This window comes from Peromyscus maniculatus, chromosome 7 (genome assembly GCF_049852395.1).
Source record: "Peromyscus maniculatus bairdii isolate BWxNUB_F1_BW_parent chromosome 7, HU_Pman_BW_mat_3.1, whole genome shotgun sequence".
NCBI lineage: Eukaryota > Metazoa > Chordata > Mammalia > Rodentia > Cricetidae > Peromyscus > Peromyscus maniculatus.
Window position 1 is genome coordinate 98,176,133 of NC_134858.1, and position 15,918 is coordinate 98,192,050.

The 15,918-nt window shown below is 38.9% G+C and overlaps 1 protein-coding gene across 9 annotated transcripts in view; it reads right to left on the reverse strand.

Moving 5' to 3' along the window:
- The window catches only part of Nck1 (NCK adaptor protein 1), a 67,101-nt gene that overhangs the window by 25,176 nt on the left and 26,007 nt on the right, over positions 1–15,918 (reverse strand). The window contains exon 1 of one of the 9 annotated variants that reach the window (XM_076576915.1): positions 10,652–10,743. The exons of 7 other annotated variants lie outside the window; for them this stretch is intronic. The gene's annotated coding sequence lies outside the window, so the exon portion shown is untranslated. Of the gene's footprint in view, positions 1–285; positions 664–10,651; positions 10,744–15,918 lie in introns of those variants that run through there. One more of the 9 variants, XM_042281496.2, reaches the window with a different exon arrangement.

Consider the following 15,918-nt stretch of genomic DNA (forward strand, 5'->3'; position numbering starts at 1 on the left):
AAATCATGAACTGGTACCAAAAAGGCAACAGTCAAAATTCAATATCCATTCACGATAAAACTTCACAGAAGGGAACCTCCTCAGCTTGATACACAGCATGCACAAAACCCAGCAACTAAAGCCATAATTAAAGGTAAGAGAACAGCTACTTTCAAATGAAAATCACAATAGTGAAAGGCTAACCTCACCACTCTAATGGACGCTCCATTCAGCTGGGTGTGTGTGTGTGTGTGTGAACAATCAATGGGCATGAAGATCAGAAAGGAGAAATAAAACTAATCTTACTTTGGAGACACATGACTGCAGAGAAGATGCCAAAGAATTTATAAAACAAATCATTTCTTAATACTGTTTAAAAAATATTATTAAGAGATGATGTGGTGGTTCAAGCCAATAGTCCTGGCACTCAGGAGGCTGAAAAGAGAATCACAGAAAATTACTGTCACCTTTGGCTGCCATGAGACCATATATCAAAAAATAAAAAGCTATGAAAAAGGAAGCCATTGAAAATAATGTGGCTCTAAAGCCTTAAGTCACTACATAAATAAAGAAAAAGAAATTCAAACTTAGGATTAGTAATGACTGGTACCTATACAGACTTGAACTTCCCACTTGGGTAATCCAAACAAAGTAACTTTGTTGAGTGTTTAATTTTTTTGAGATAGGTCTCATTATTGCACAATCTGGATTCACATTCAGAACTCAAGAGACCATCCCACCACCACACCCTGGCCTCAGCCTCTGGAGCAGATAGTGCTACAAGTTCATAACACAGTATGCAGCTAGATTTTAGGACACATGATTAATTTGCAAAAACCAACCAAAGCTCTACGCACTAATAATGAACATATAAGCACCAAAATTAAAAACACAAGTTGGGTGTGGCGGTGCACACTTGTAATCCTCAGCTACTCAGGAGGCTGAGATAAGACATTCCAAGTCTGTGGCCAGCCTAGACAACCTAGCAAAACCCAAACTTGGAAGTGGTGGAGTACTTGCCTATTGTGTGTGAGACCCTAAGTTCAATCCCCAGTACAGCAAAAATAAACAAAAATATTTATGATAACTCAGAAATGAAAAGGAAAAACATGAGAGAGATCTAACAAAACATGTAAAGAATTTATATGCTGAAAAGCTGATGAAGACCTAAATAAAAATGTTCATGGACTAGAAAACTAAACAGAAAAGCAGAAAAGATGTCAGATTTCCCCAAATCAGTGAACAGGTTTAACAGGTTTAAGCAAGTAACAAAATATGTGTGTGTGTGTGTGTGTGTGTGTGTGTGTGTGTGTGTGTGTGTGTGTGTGTGGCTAGTGTTCTGCAGTGAACTTGACACAATCGTGTCATTAAGAAGTGACCCCAAATGAGAAAATGCTCCCATCAGAATGGCCTGTGAGCAAGCCTCTTGGGCTTTTTTTTTTTTTTTTTTTTTTTTTTTTTTTTTTAATGATTGATGTGAGAGGGCCCAGCTCACTGTGGGCAGTACCACCCCTGGGCAGGTAGTCCTGGGTACTGTAATCAACAAGCTGAGCAAATAAGGAGGAGCAAGCAAGTCAATAAGTAGCATTCCTCCATGGCCTCTGCTTCAGTTCCTAACTCCAGGTTCCTTGACCTTCCTCCATGAGGAATTGTGATATGGAAGTGTAAATGAAATAACTTCCCGATTGCTTTTGGTCATGCTGTTTTATCACACATAGAAACTCTAAGAAAAAGAATATATTCTGTATTCTTATATGGAAAGCTGAAAATATCTAGAAGAGCTGAAAGAATTTTTAAAAGGAATAAGTAAGAAGAATCTTGGTTCCAATGTTCAAGAAGTCTGAAGTAGCCACTGTACTCAAGATAATTCAGTACTAGCAAGATGGGACACACAGATCAGTGGAACCCAAAAATGCAAGGGGAAGTACCTAAACCTAATCTCAAAATAGCAAAATACCAGAGCAAATTCTAAAGATTAAGTGGTAGGCAGACTTCACATCAAAAGTGAGATCCATAAAATAAATGAGGAAAAGAGCAAAAGACATGAGGATATTGCTGGGTGTGGTGGTGCACACCTGTAACCTGAGCACTTGGGAGACAGGTAGGAGGGGTGTCCCACGTTTGACATTAGCCAGGATCCACATAGCAAGTTACAGGCTAGCCAGAGCTAAACAGCAAGATCCTGTCAAAAAATGAAGCGGGGAGGGGGCACACAACAAAGCATTCACTGCGGTTGGGGATTTAGCTCAGTGGGAGAGCACTTGCCCAGCAAGCGCAAGGCCCTGGGGTCCCCAGCTCTGGAAAAAAAAAAAATCCACTGAAGAACATATAGAGATGGCATCAGCACACAAAAAGATATTCATTATCTATTAAAGTCATATTAAAATGCCACTATATAACTATCAGAATGGCTACTTTTTTTTTTTTTTTTTTTTTTTTTTTTTTTTTTTTTTTTTTGGTTTTTCGAGACAGGGTTTCTCTGCGTAGCTTTGCGCCTTTCCTGGAGCTCACTTGGTAGCCCAGGCTGGCCTCGAACTCACAGAGATCCGCCTGGCTCTGCCTCCCGAGTGCTGGGATTAAAGGCGTGCGCCACCACCGCCCGGCCTTGAGAATGGCTACTTTAAAGACCAATAATGCCAAATGCTTACACAAATATGGATCATTAATACACAGCTGATAAAAAAGTAAAAAGGTACAGATATGACAGAAGACAGTCATCAGTTTCTAGTAAAACTAAGCGTGCAACCACCATACACTCTAAGATTGCCATCCTGGGTGTTTCTATAAAATCTGTGTTCATATGTTCATACCAAGTTTTTATATAATTTTCAAAAAGAGCCATACTGATTTCCTTTAATAAATGACTGATTTTAAAAACTGATAAATTCATACCAAAATGGGATAAGATTGATACACAAAACCCTGATAAGTTCTAATGTAATTACACTGACTCAAAACAGCCAATACTAATGATTACTTACTCTATGACTCCATTTACACAAAATTCTTGGAATGATAAGTTATAGAAGTAGAACTAGTGACTAGAGAGTGATTACCAAAGATATAGAGAGAATGGAAACAAGAGAACTTTGGGTATGGTGATTCTGTTAGTCAGCTTTCTCTTACTACTAAAAACAAAACAAAACAAAAACAAAACCCCTGAGATAACTGATGAGCTCAAACATTATCTCTGGCTCACAGTTTTGAAGGTATGAGTCCATAACTGTCTGGCACCAGCGCTTTGGGCCTGTGGAGCACAGGAGCACATGGATGAACAGAGCCACTTACTTCATAACCAAGAAGCAAAAGAGAAAGGAAGGGAGCTAAGCCTTTGAGAGGGCATAACCTCCCTCCATTCTCAAAATGACCCAAAGACCTCTCTCTAGGCCCCACCTCTTCCCAATAGCACCAAGGGCCAGGAAGCAAGACTTTAACACATGGACTTCTGAGGGATTTAGAAACCACAGCGGCTACAGAACAGCAACATTACAGATCTTTTAAAAAATAATATACTATATCGACTGTGTCAACATTAAAATTCTGGTTGTGATACTGTACTATAATTTTGCCAGATGTTACCACTGGAGGAGCTTTTGAGAGAGGGTCTCAGTAAAGTTGCTCAGGTTAGCCTTGAACCTGCAAATTCTTCCTTGGCTAGCATATTTTATGTCTCCTGGTAACATCATTTTTTTCTTCACTCCTCCATATTCTTCTTCTTCTTTTTTTTTTTTTTTAAAGATTTATTTATTTATTATGTATACAGCATGTATGATTGCTGGCCAGAAGAGGGCACCAGATCTCATTACAGATGGCTGTGAGCCACCATGTGGTTGCTGGGAATTGAACTCAGGACCTTTGGAAGAACAGTCAGTGCTCTTAACCGCTGAGCCATCTCTCCAGCCCCCATATTCTTCTTCTTAATATAACTAAGAAAAGCCTCTTGCTGTCTACAGGGAATACCCTGAGGACAAAATTTTATTCCTTATAGAAACAAAGTCACTCCCTAGCACTCTCTCCAGATTCATCTTTCCTATAGTACATCCCTCATGACAAATTTGGCATATAATTGCAATATGTGGGAGACAGAGAGAGGAAGACCACCATAATATAAGTTCCAGGCTCCTACCACACTAAACCAACTAATTTACTAACTACTTAAATAAGTGGCAGAAGAGAACCAACTCCAAAGAGTTGTCCTCTGACCTGCACATAGGTGCCATGGTACACGTGCGCCTGGGTGTAAACCTCTCTACAGAGACTACTTAAATTACATTTCCACCTATCATAGGCCAATAATTTAGTGAAACTCCAATCAATGAAGTTTTATAATAATTAGGGGTTACATTTGTTCATAACTTTTAAAACTAGGGTAGAATTAATAGTTTGTGTAAGGGCAACTTATTTAAAACTATAAAGTCATTATTTTAAAAAGCTTGGTGACCCCAATGTAATACGACCAATCATTACTGTTGTCTTAACTTGGCACATAACACAATCTTGCTTTATTCATCTTCATTTCAAAATGAGGGCTGGAGGGATGGCTCAGCAGTTAAAAGCACTTGTTCTTGCAGAGAATCTGGGTTTAATTCCCAGCACCCACACAGAGACTCACAACCTTCTGTAATTCTAGTTCCAGGAGAATCATAAACCTTCTGGCCTCCATGGGCACCAAGCAAGTACATGGTGCAAAGACATACATACATGCAAGCAAAATATCCATACACACCAGAACAATTTTTTTCAGGGAATAAAAAACAAAACATTGTACTATAGTATTTACATATGAAATTCTTAAAAATATGTAAAATGTTTTTAAAGTTATGATCATTTATATATGTATACTCTTAACTGGTAAATAAGAATTTTTACAGTCATGTGTTCAAAGACTTTCTGTGATTGATATATGTCTAAGAAATTTTAAAGGTATCACTATAAAGAGAACAAAAAAATACAGCTTAATTCCTAAACTGCAATTCTACAAATTCTATATGATTAAAATCTCAGAAAATTAAATTCTAAGAATTAACTCAAAACTTTTGACACCATCCCTAACATACCCTAACATACCTTTCTATTTGTTTCTTGCAATTTTAAATGTAAAATAGTGTGCTTTCCCCCTCTATGGTAATTTATTGGTATACATAAAAAAAGGACTCTAGCCGGGCGTGGTGGCGCACGCCTTTAATCCCAGCACTTGGGAGGCAGAGGCAGGCGGATCTCTGTGAGTTCGAGGCCAGCCTGAACTACCAAGTGAGCTCCAGGAAAGGCGCAAAGCTACGCAGAGAAACCCTGTCTCGAAAAAAACCAAAAAGAAAAAAAAAAAAAAAAGGACTCTAAACAAATTCTCTTAAATTTAACCTTCTGACAGAACTAAGCTTATTTTTACAGATCACTCGATATTAACTTGTAACTACAGCCCTTAAAAATTATACCTAAATACAACTTTGTGTTGTTGTTTTGTTGTGTGACAGGGTCTGGAGCTCACTTGGTAGACCAGGTTGGCCTTGAGTTCCCAGAGATGTGCCCGCCTCTGCCTCCCAAGTGCTGGGGTTACAGTGTAGACATGTGATTACACCCTCTGTTCTAAGACGCTCGCTACTTTAGCAGTGGCTTCTGGTTAAACTTAGCCTAAGTTTTCTAAACCTCTTCTATTTATCAAATTTAGCTAAAATGACTTTTTACACAGACTACAGTCTGTATCACACAACCCACATTCAACATGAATCAGATTGTCTACAGGGGCATGCCTACCTCACTGAAAAGGATCAAGGCATAGGATGATTTATCAATGTTGACTTAACAAGAGGGAAGTAAAGTCAAGATCAAAAAGAAGTCATTTGTATTAGCACTCTCAAGAGAAAACAAACCTAAAGAAATTCATGTGAAAAGGGTTCTTAATCATTTACATATACTTCCACTAGGTGGAGCTATTGGCCACCTTCCAACATTGGTGCCTTCCTGTGTTCTGCTAATGGATCAGCTTGCTCCTTTCTACTTACACACTTCCAAGTGTCCTAAATTGAATCTATGCACCAATACAGCAATAAAAAGCTAACTAGATAACACACTGCTCTGAACACCTCAAGACTGAGGTGGGGTCAGGGGGTTGATGGGGCCTAGCCTTGGTCCTATTCTCATAGAAACAGAATGGAAGGGGCCGTGAAGATAGTTCAAAACATAAAATGTTTGCCTCAGGTAAGCATGGGGACCTGAGTTCAATCCACAGAACTCATGTAAAAAGAAAGGCTGTTAATGGAAATGGTAGTGCACTTGTAATCCTAGCTCTGAGAAGGCAGAGACAGGCAGATCCCTGGGGCTCACTGGCCAGCCAACCTGGTGCAATCTGTGAGTTTCAGGCTAAGAGATGCTATCTCAAACACACAAACAAGGTTGACAGCTCCTGGTGAATTATGTGTGAGCACACACACATGCACACTCCCCCCCCACACACACACACACTTTGGAGCCCAACAACAGGCCAGATGAACATCTTAAAGCAAAGGACTCAAACTACCTACCCCCTTAAACAATAATTAGCAATCACATAGCTTTACATGGCTGATGCTGAGATAATGGGACCACACTGGCAGATCCAGAGGGCCTAGAGAGCCACAATGGAAACTCCCAGACCTTGCCTGTGTTTCTTTTTCCCACTGAACACTAGGACTACTATAATCAATTTGAGGAGAGATTTTTATGTTTCATTGGACTTCTGTTCTTCCCAATATGATCATGCTTGTCTCTTTGACTAGCTTTGTAAGTATTTTAAAACTCATTCACACCAAAAAGGGCTTTACTGTATGTAAATCAACTAAATATGGAACAAAACATCTACTGGGATAACTTATACATACATAGAATCAGCCTCCCCCATACATAATCCTATATTGTTATTCAATATATACTCACTAAATTTTGTATACCTTCCAAATATTCACATTTTATGTGACATCCATCAAATTTAATGGAGACAACTAAATTTCCATAATAAAAAAGAAACTACCGCCGGGCGGTGGTGGCGCACACCTTTAATCCCAGCACTTGGGAGGCAGAGGCAGGTGGATCTCTGTGAGTTCGAGGCCAGCCTGGTCTCCAAAACGAGTTCTAGGAAAGGCGCAAAAGCTACACAGAGAAACCCTGTCTCGAAAAACCAAACAAACAAACAAACAAACAAACAAAAAAGAAACCCTAGTATTATAAAAATTGTTTTGGCTTTATAGATCTTTTAGACAACTACCAATCTAAATAAGTGGTGAGTACAACAGACCAGTATCTGTACCTACTTTACTTAATATATTCACATTAAGTTTGTCAAATCAGCCACTTGTATTATCAAATGCTTTTAACCCCAGAGCTCAGGAGACAGAGGTGGGAAGATCTCTCGAGTTCAAGGCCAACCTAGTCTACATAGAAAGTTCCAGGGCAGCCAAGGCTACACAGTGGGACCCTGTTTCCAAAAAGAAGGCAAATCATCTAACTAGGAAACTCCAAGGGAGGTTACCATTGATACAGGTCATGAGCAATGTGATTCTTTTTAGCAAATTAGATGTTTTTCTGAAGAAAAAAAAAAAATTAGTGTGGGGAGAGGGGACCATCTAAAGGGAAATCTACCATGCTATCTACAAATGCAATTTTAGAATCTGCTGTACTTTAACACATAACTGACAATTTCCTGTTTCTGATAAGAATCAGCTAAGTAACAATACTCAAGTAACTAAGTCAGGAAGTTTGGTTGGGTTACAAATCTCCCAGTAAACAATGAAAGGAGAAAAATCAACAATAACTTTGGCATGCTGTAAGTAGGCAAAAAGAGAAGGCAATTCACAAGATTATTATAGTCAACATTTTAAGCCATAACATCTCATCATAGTTTATATTGCTAAATATTCTTATTAGTAAAACTAGTGAAACATTCTATTACTTGCAAAACAAAAATCAGAAATAAAGAGAATTAAAATCAAGTTATTTTGTTGGGTTTGGTTTGGTTTTATTTTCTGGTTGGTTGCTTGGTCAGCAGCAATCTCATATAGCCCAAGCTGGACTCAAACTCACTATGTAGCTGAGGATGGTCTTGGCTTTGAACTACTTTAATCCTCCTACCTCCAATCCCAAATATTGAAATTTTAGACCTGTATCACCATGTTCAGCAAGATTAGGCTCTTTTAATCCCAGCACTTGGGAGGCAGAGCCAGGTGGATCTCTGTGAGTTCGAGGCCAGCCTGGGCTACCAAGTGAGTTCCAGGAAAGGCGCAAAGCTACACAGAGAAAGCCTGTCTCGAAAAAAACCAAAACCAAAACAAAACAAAAGAATAGGGTAACAGGGGTGGAGAGATGTCTCAGATGTTAAGAACACAGGTTGCTCTTCTAGAGGTCCTGTGTTCAATTCTCAGCAACCACACAGTGGCTCACAACCATCTATTATAGAATTTGACATCCTCTTCCGGCATGCAGGTATATATTCAGAGCACTAATATATAAAATATAAATAAATAAATACATAAAAAAAAGGATAGGGAAACAAAATGCCATGATAGTCTATCCATTTTTGAACAATTACTTTGGATACATAACCAGTATGAGAAAACAAGAAGGATGAAAAAAAGCTATAGGTATTGTGCACATGAAATTCACTTGTTCATTCAAAAACTGTTAACTGAGTAAATGTACACTAGAAGAAACCAAGTTCTGAAAACAAAGAAAAAAAATGAGCAAGTATACAGCTCATAAAAGGGATTCTCAGTTATAATCCTGTTTCTTCAATACTTATTAACACTTTATACTAATACCAGACTATTACCAATATGATGATTTCATCAGGCATCACAAAATTTTACTCTTTGAATCAAAATAAATTGATCTAAGGTCATATTAAGAACATATCCACTCTACAACCCAAAGAGTATTATGTTCTATAATACCCAAAGGAGCAATCACTAAAATAGTAAATAATCTTACCAAAGTTAATTATGAACACATAAACTATAAAATTGTGCAACATGAAGGATTTCATTAATATAAGACAGGAGTTATAAGTTATTACTTTAACCCTTAGTTTACCAGATGGCTATTAAACAAAATGGGATCATAACTGACTACAGCCATATTTTAATTTGTTCTGATTGTGATAAAAATAAACGATGGGGTCAACTGTTGGTAAAGCACTTGCCTAGAATGCATAAAGTGCTGCTAAAGTTCAATCCCCAAGAGCACATAAAACTAGATGTAGCAGCACATGCCTGTAATTCCAGATTTGGGGAAGTAGAGGCAGAGGATCCAAGGCCACCCTGAATTTAAAGTCAGGATGAGCTAAAGGGACCCATCTCAAAACAAAAACAAAACTATACAAAGAATACTGAATAATTTCCACTTAAAACTTCACATGTTAAAGCTAGAGACAATCTTCAACACCATACATACACAAATTGTATGTTAAAATCCAAGCCCCAACACCTCAGAATATGACTGTATTTGGTTAGCTTTAAGAAGGTAAATGAGGTAAAATTAGTTTATTAATGGATCCAGTATGACTAGTATTCCTGTAAGAGAAGTTGAGTTCATCTGTTGAGAGAAAACAGTCATTGAAAAGCCCAGGACAGGGGGAAGTTAAAACCCAGAAGAGGAGGCTCTAAAGAACCCTGCTGTTACCCTAACCTTAGACTTGCTATCTTACGAAAATTGTGAAAAAAATTATTTTTTGTTGTTTAGGCCACTACATCTGTACTACTTTCTTAATAGTACCCAAGAAAACTAACATCTGAACTATGTTCTAAACCATTTAGTGTACAATCCCACAATATTAAGTACTTTTACAATGTTTTACCATTACCACCACTTATATTCAGTAATTTTCATTTTACAAAACCGAATCTTTATATATATTAAAACCAGTAAATCTTCTATATGCAGTCAAACCACTAAGTATGAAATAACAAAATTGTTATTTCAAACTGTCAGGCATTTATTCTCAAAAAATTTAAATTTAATTCTACCACATGATCCAACTATACACCCAAAAGACCCTATCTATATCCTACTACAAAGATATGTGTTCATGTTTACTGCTGCTCTATTCACAATAGCCAGGAAATCTAAACACAGCGGCTTAGAGCCACTGGGGAAGAGGAAACTGCAATTAAGAAACTGCCCCCACTAGCTTGGCCTGTAGGCAAGTCTATAGCATATTTTCTTGACTGATGAATGATGAGAGGGCCCAGCTCATCACAGGCAGTGCTACCTCTAGGCTGGTGGTCTTAGGTGCTGCAAGGCAGGTTAAGCAAACCATGGGGGGAAAAAACAAAAAACAAAAACAAAAACAGTTGAGTGATGGCAGGTGACCTGAGAGTTGTAAGATGAAATAAACCCTTTCCTCCCCAAGCTGCTTTTGGTCACCGTCTTTTATCGCAACAACAGAAATCCAAATCTAAGTTAGTAGGGAAATTAGAAAGGGAACAGGGGGTGGATTTCAAGGGAGAGAAGATAGAATGCAATGATGGGGGTGTGTGTGGTTAGGAGGAAGAATAATGGAATAAGAAAGGTTAAATGGGATGGAGGGTGGGAAGGCAGGACAGAGAATACAACTATAACTGTCTTAGTTAGGGTTTCTATTGCTGGAAAAAACACCATTACCACAGCAACTCTTATAAAGGAAATTATTTAATTGGGGCTAGCTTACAGTTTCAGAGGTTTAGTCCATTATCATCATGGTGGGACATGGTGGCATGCAGGCAGACATGGTGCTGGAGAAGGAGCTGAGAGTCCTACATTTTAATCTGCAGGCACCAGAAGGAAAAACTGTGTCACACTGGCCAAACTTGAGCTTATAAGACCTCAAAGGCTGCCTCCACAGTGACACCCTTCCTCTAACAAGGCCACACCTTCTAATAGTGCCACTCCCTTTGGGGGCCATTTTCTTTCAAACCACCACAGTGGCAGAAAAGGAAGTCACAAGGATGTCTCTAAAACCTAGAAAACAACAGCACTAGCATAATCTGGTCTGGTCTGATCTACTTAGGGACTCCTAAATAAAGTCCACTACAAAGTAAGTTCAATGGAAAGTTATTGAAATAGGTACTGCTAATCTGTTCAATTTCAGCTCATTACGCAGGCAGTAACTACCTGCTCCTCAACACTTCAGCAGTCATGCATTTGCTCCATAGCTTATGAGAGCTAACATGAAAATTAAAAATCTTGTCCTCCAAATACTAGGAATCTGTATTATAACAACTGATTATGGCTTCTCATCCAACACACAGGTATAACCAGGCTAGCAATCTTTCATTTCTCCCAAGTATAAATCCTGCCTCTTGGACTGAAGGAGATTTAAAGAATCACTGCCTTTTATTTTCCCTTCTCCTTTCATTTTTCTCTTTATCCTCTTTCTGGAGCCACTAACATATCAAGATATTAAAAAGAAAACATACAAACTGAAGAGCTTAAAAAGGCAATGCTCTGAAATTTGCAGGCAAATGGATGGAACTAGAAAAAAATCATCCTGAGTGAGGTAACCCAAACCCAGAAAGACAGTCATGGTATGTACTCATTCATAAGTGGATTCTAGATATAAAATAAAGAACAATCAGACCACAACCCATAGAACCATGGAGGCTATATATATAGCATGGAGATCCCTAGGACGACTATGGCTTATAATAAATTTCGGTTTTACTCAATTATTGAAAAAAAATAGCCAAATGAATGGAAACACATGAACTATGAACCAAAGGTTGAGGGGCCCCCAGCTGTATCAGGCCCTCAGTTGACAGTTGATTGGCTTGATCAGTTTGGGAGGCAACTAGGCAGTGGGACCAAGTCCTGTGCTCATTGCATGAGATGGCTGTTTGAAACCTGGAGCTTATGCAGGGACACTTGGTTCAGTCTGAGAGGAAGGGACTGGACCTGCCTGGACTGAGTCTACCAGGTTGATCGCAGTCCTCGGGGGAGGATTTGCCCTGGAGGAGGTGGGAATGGGGGGTGGGTTGGGGGTAAAGGGAGGGGGTGGGAGGGGGGAGAATAGGGGAACCCGTGGCTGATATGTAGAACTGAATGGTATTGTAAAATAAAATAAATAAAATTTTTAAAAAAAGGCAATGCTCAGAAAAAGGTGCAAACAAGAAAGGAATTAGACCATAGTTTTCAATGGATTTCTCTGTGTGTGCACTCCTAACTCCATGTGTGTGCAGTATGGAATAGGAGAAAGCAGCGACAAGCAAGTGAAATAACACTGAAAAGGAGAGCGCTACTTCCCAGAGTTACCACCTAAGATTTGGACACAGTTTTCAACATCAAAAGTGTAAGCGGGCTGTGAAGACAGGTCAGTCAGTAAAGTACTTGTTATGAGCATCAAGACCTGAGCTTGGCCCCCAGAACCTATGTTTAAAAAAAAAAGTTGCATCGGGAGGTGGAGGCACATGCTTTTTAATTCCAGCACTCGGGAGGCAGAGGAAGGTGGATCTCTGTGAGTTTGAAGCCAACCTGATCTACAGAGCAAGTTCCACGACAGCCAGGGGCATACAAGAAAAACTCTGTCTCAAAAAAGTAAAATAAGTAACTAAATAATTTTTGAAGAGCTGCATATGGTAGCATGTGCTCAGGACTCAGTGACCAGACAGGCTAGGCTAATCTTCAAACTCCAGTCTCATAAGAGACTGTCTCAAAAATCAAGGTGGATGGCACCTGAAGACTAACACCTAGAGCTGGTCATGGTGATGTGCGCCTTTAATCCCAGTACTGGGGAAGCAAAGGCAGGAGGATGTCTTTGAGTTTGAGGCCATTCTGGTCTACACAGCAAGCTGCAAGACAGCTAGGACTAGAGACCCTGTCAAAAACAAACAAACAAACAAAAAAAAAACGACATACAAGGTTGACTTCTGGCCTTAGCATTCATACTACACATGAAGAAACACATAACACACACACAAAGTACAAAAAAAAAAAAAGCAAATATGACCTATATATACAAGAAGAGAGAGAGAGAGCCAACAGAAACTTCCTAGAGAAGGAAAAGATAGATCTCAACTACATAATGCTTTCTTTCAAAACAGCTGCCTCAAAAATACCCAGAAAACTAAAGAAGACATAATGAAAGGCAAATGAAGAGACAGAAAATAAAATTGAAAATAAAATTAATTCTGGAGCTGAAAAATTCATTGGAAGCATTCAAAGACAGATCTGAGTAGATGGAATAAAGAATCAGCACATGTGAAAAGCTATAACAACTGAAGTTAAATGAACTGACGTGGGAATTCTGTGTGTGTGTGTGTGTGGAGAGAGAGCAAAGAGACCAAACACTTCACAAATTTGATTAAAAACATAAATATACACATCTAATAAGCTCAAAAGAATCCAGCAGAAATGAGCTGAAGGGTGATTTATTACACCAAGCCACATCATTACCTGCCAAAAGGAAAGAAAGGTTCAGAAGATGAGTAAGAGAGAAGAAACTCCTCATACACAATGAATCTCAGCAAGATCATCACCAGATTTCTTACTGCAAAAGCTGAAGGCCAGGCTGACAGTCAAGATTCTGGGAAAAGGTGAGAGAAAAATGCCATGTTAACTAAGAGTACTCTATCTGGCAACACTGACCTTCAAAAGTGAGGCAGAAAGAACAATTTTACTAGATAAGCAAAAGATAAGGAAACTGATTACCACTGGATCCACTCCCTCAAGAAATGATAAGCAAATGTCAAACTAATAGGCTTTTGATTCCATTGGTCATTAATGCAGTATGAATTAGGCACACATGACTAGAACTGGATATATTTGTTGTACTTAACCGCTTAGAAAAAATGATTTTCTTATATTTGTTTTGGGGGGAGCAGTTCTGTAACTTGGAGGCAGGTAGATCTCTGAGTTTGAAGCTAGTCTGGTCTACATAGCAAAGTCCAGACCAGCCAAGGAGATATATATATATATATATATATACACACATACATATATACATATACATATATATATGGTAAAGGCAAACAAGACAAAAATACGTAATGATTAAAATAGATACAAATAAAAAATTAAGTTTTCAATCATTGCACAAAGCAAGTTTAAAGTACTTGCCTTGCAAGCCTAGCAGCCTAAAATCAATGCCCACAACTCATAAAAAGGTTGAAGGAGCCAGGCAGTGGTGGCGCACGCCTTTAATCCCAGCACTCGGGAGGCAGAGCCAGGCGGATCTCTGTGAGTTTGAGGCCAGCCTGGACTACAGAGTGAGTTCCAAGACAGGCACCATAGTTACACAGAGAAACCCTGTCTCAAAAAACAAAACAAAAAAAAACTCCACAAAGTTACACACACACACACACACACACACACACGGTATAACTAGATTAAAGTTGGACATCAAATTATACTGTAACAAATTTTGTGAATCAGTAACATAAAAATAAACGTGAAAACGCACTATTTACACAGATGCTTGTTTTGCTACAGATGACTCTTTAATGCTACACTACCAGAAAGTATTTTCTTGTTCATAAAACATGCATCCATCTTCAAGTGTCTTCTCATATAGCCTATAGCAGAACACTCTTGGAGAGTTCTCCTATTAAAAAAAAAAAAAACCAAAAACACTGTTTTTGGTTTAGTTGCTGTCATTTGCATTCAAGTATCTGGATAACCTTCACTCTGAAGTACTGCAGCAAATCTATTAAGTTCATGGCAGAACTGACTCAGATGTTCATGTCTATTTTTGGTTAAGAACTTTGTCAATATTGGAGCAATCTGCCCTTATGATTTGTTAAATATACTGCTGAGCAAAAGTGTCCATTTCACCAAACAATTCATCAGGTCAGTTACAGAAACCCTGCCTGGCTGCATGTTTTTGGCGCTGTTCAGCTGGAGCTCAGTAGGCAACAGGTAGTAATCACTACTGACAGGGCTTATACAACCACAAGCCTCTGCAGTCACCACTACATATCTATACATATCTCAGGTCCCACCTCAGGTCTACACTTGACAGATGTTGAGTCTACCTCCCCCAGCAGCTAGCTACTGTATGGGGGGATATGGCTTCAGAAGAGCAATTCAGGTACCAATGCTTCTATTCACCACTGTTAACCTGGCCAAACCTCCCCTCAACAGAACTAGCTTATAGATGCTAAAAGGCTCAGCATCCAGAACTTCCTGGCAAGAAAGGTACAGCAACAAAGAAACACACATCCTTAACTTAGTAAGTCAGCAAACTTCTAAGGTGAGTAAATAAGCAAACAAGGAAGGAATCAGACCATAGTTTTCAATAATAACTCTGAGGATGTAATGCTCTAATTAAAAGATAAAGGCTGGTTGTTGGGGAGATGGTTCGTTCAGTAAGATAAGGCTGCACAAAACATAAGGACCTGAGTTCAGAAACAGGACACAGCAGTGTGTATTTATAATCTCAGTTCTGAGGACGTAAAGACAGAACGATCTCTGGAGCTTGCTGACCAGCCAGTTTAGCTGAATCAGTGAGTTCCAGGTTCAGTGAGAAGACCCCATTTCAAAAAAATAAGGAAGATAACAATAAAAGAAACTATCCAATATCAACTGCTGCCGGCTGCAGAAATATGTAGTAGGAATTCAGCTGACTATAACAAGCTATACCTGGAAGATGGGTCTTTCCAGAGGATAAAGCCAAGACTTAAGGAGTCTTGATGATATTAGCTCTTAAATACATCAGTCGGTTTCTGCAATGATTTTCTTGTGTGCATTGGTAGCTTTCCCAATCAATTCTCTTTCTAAAAACTTCTAACAGTGTGACTGATCATTCATTGGGCACAGTTTTTCCCTATACAATTAAGGTATCTGGAGAAATTCCCCCAACTGTGTTGACAACAAATCATATAGTCAAGAACCCTCTTTTCAGGCTTCTGTTCCTTTATTTTTTAGCACTGAACTCAGAAGTCTGCCTTTCCGTAATTATCATTAGCAAGTACGAGGCTAAGGCCATCTCTGGACAAAAGTATT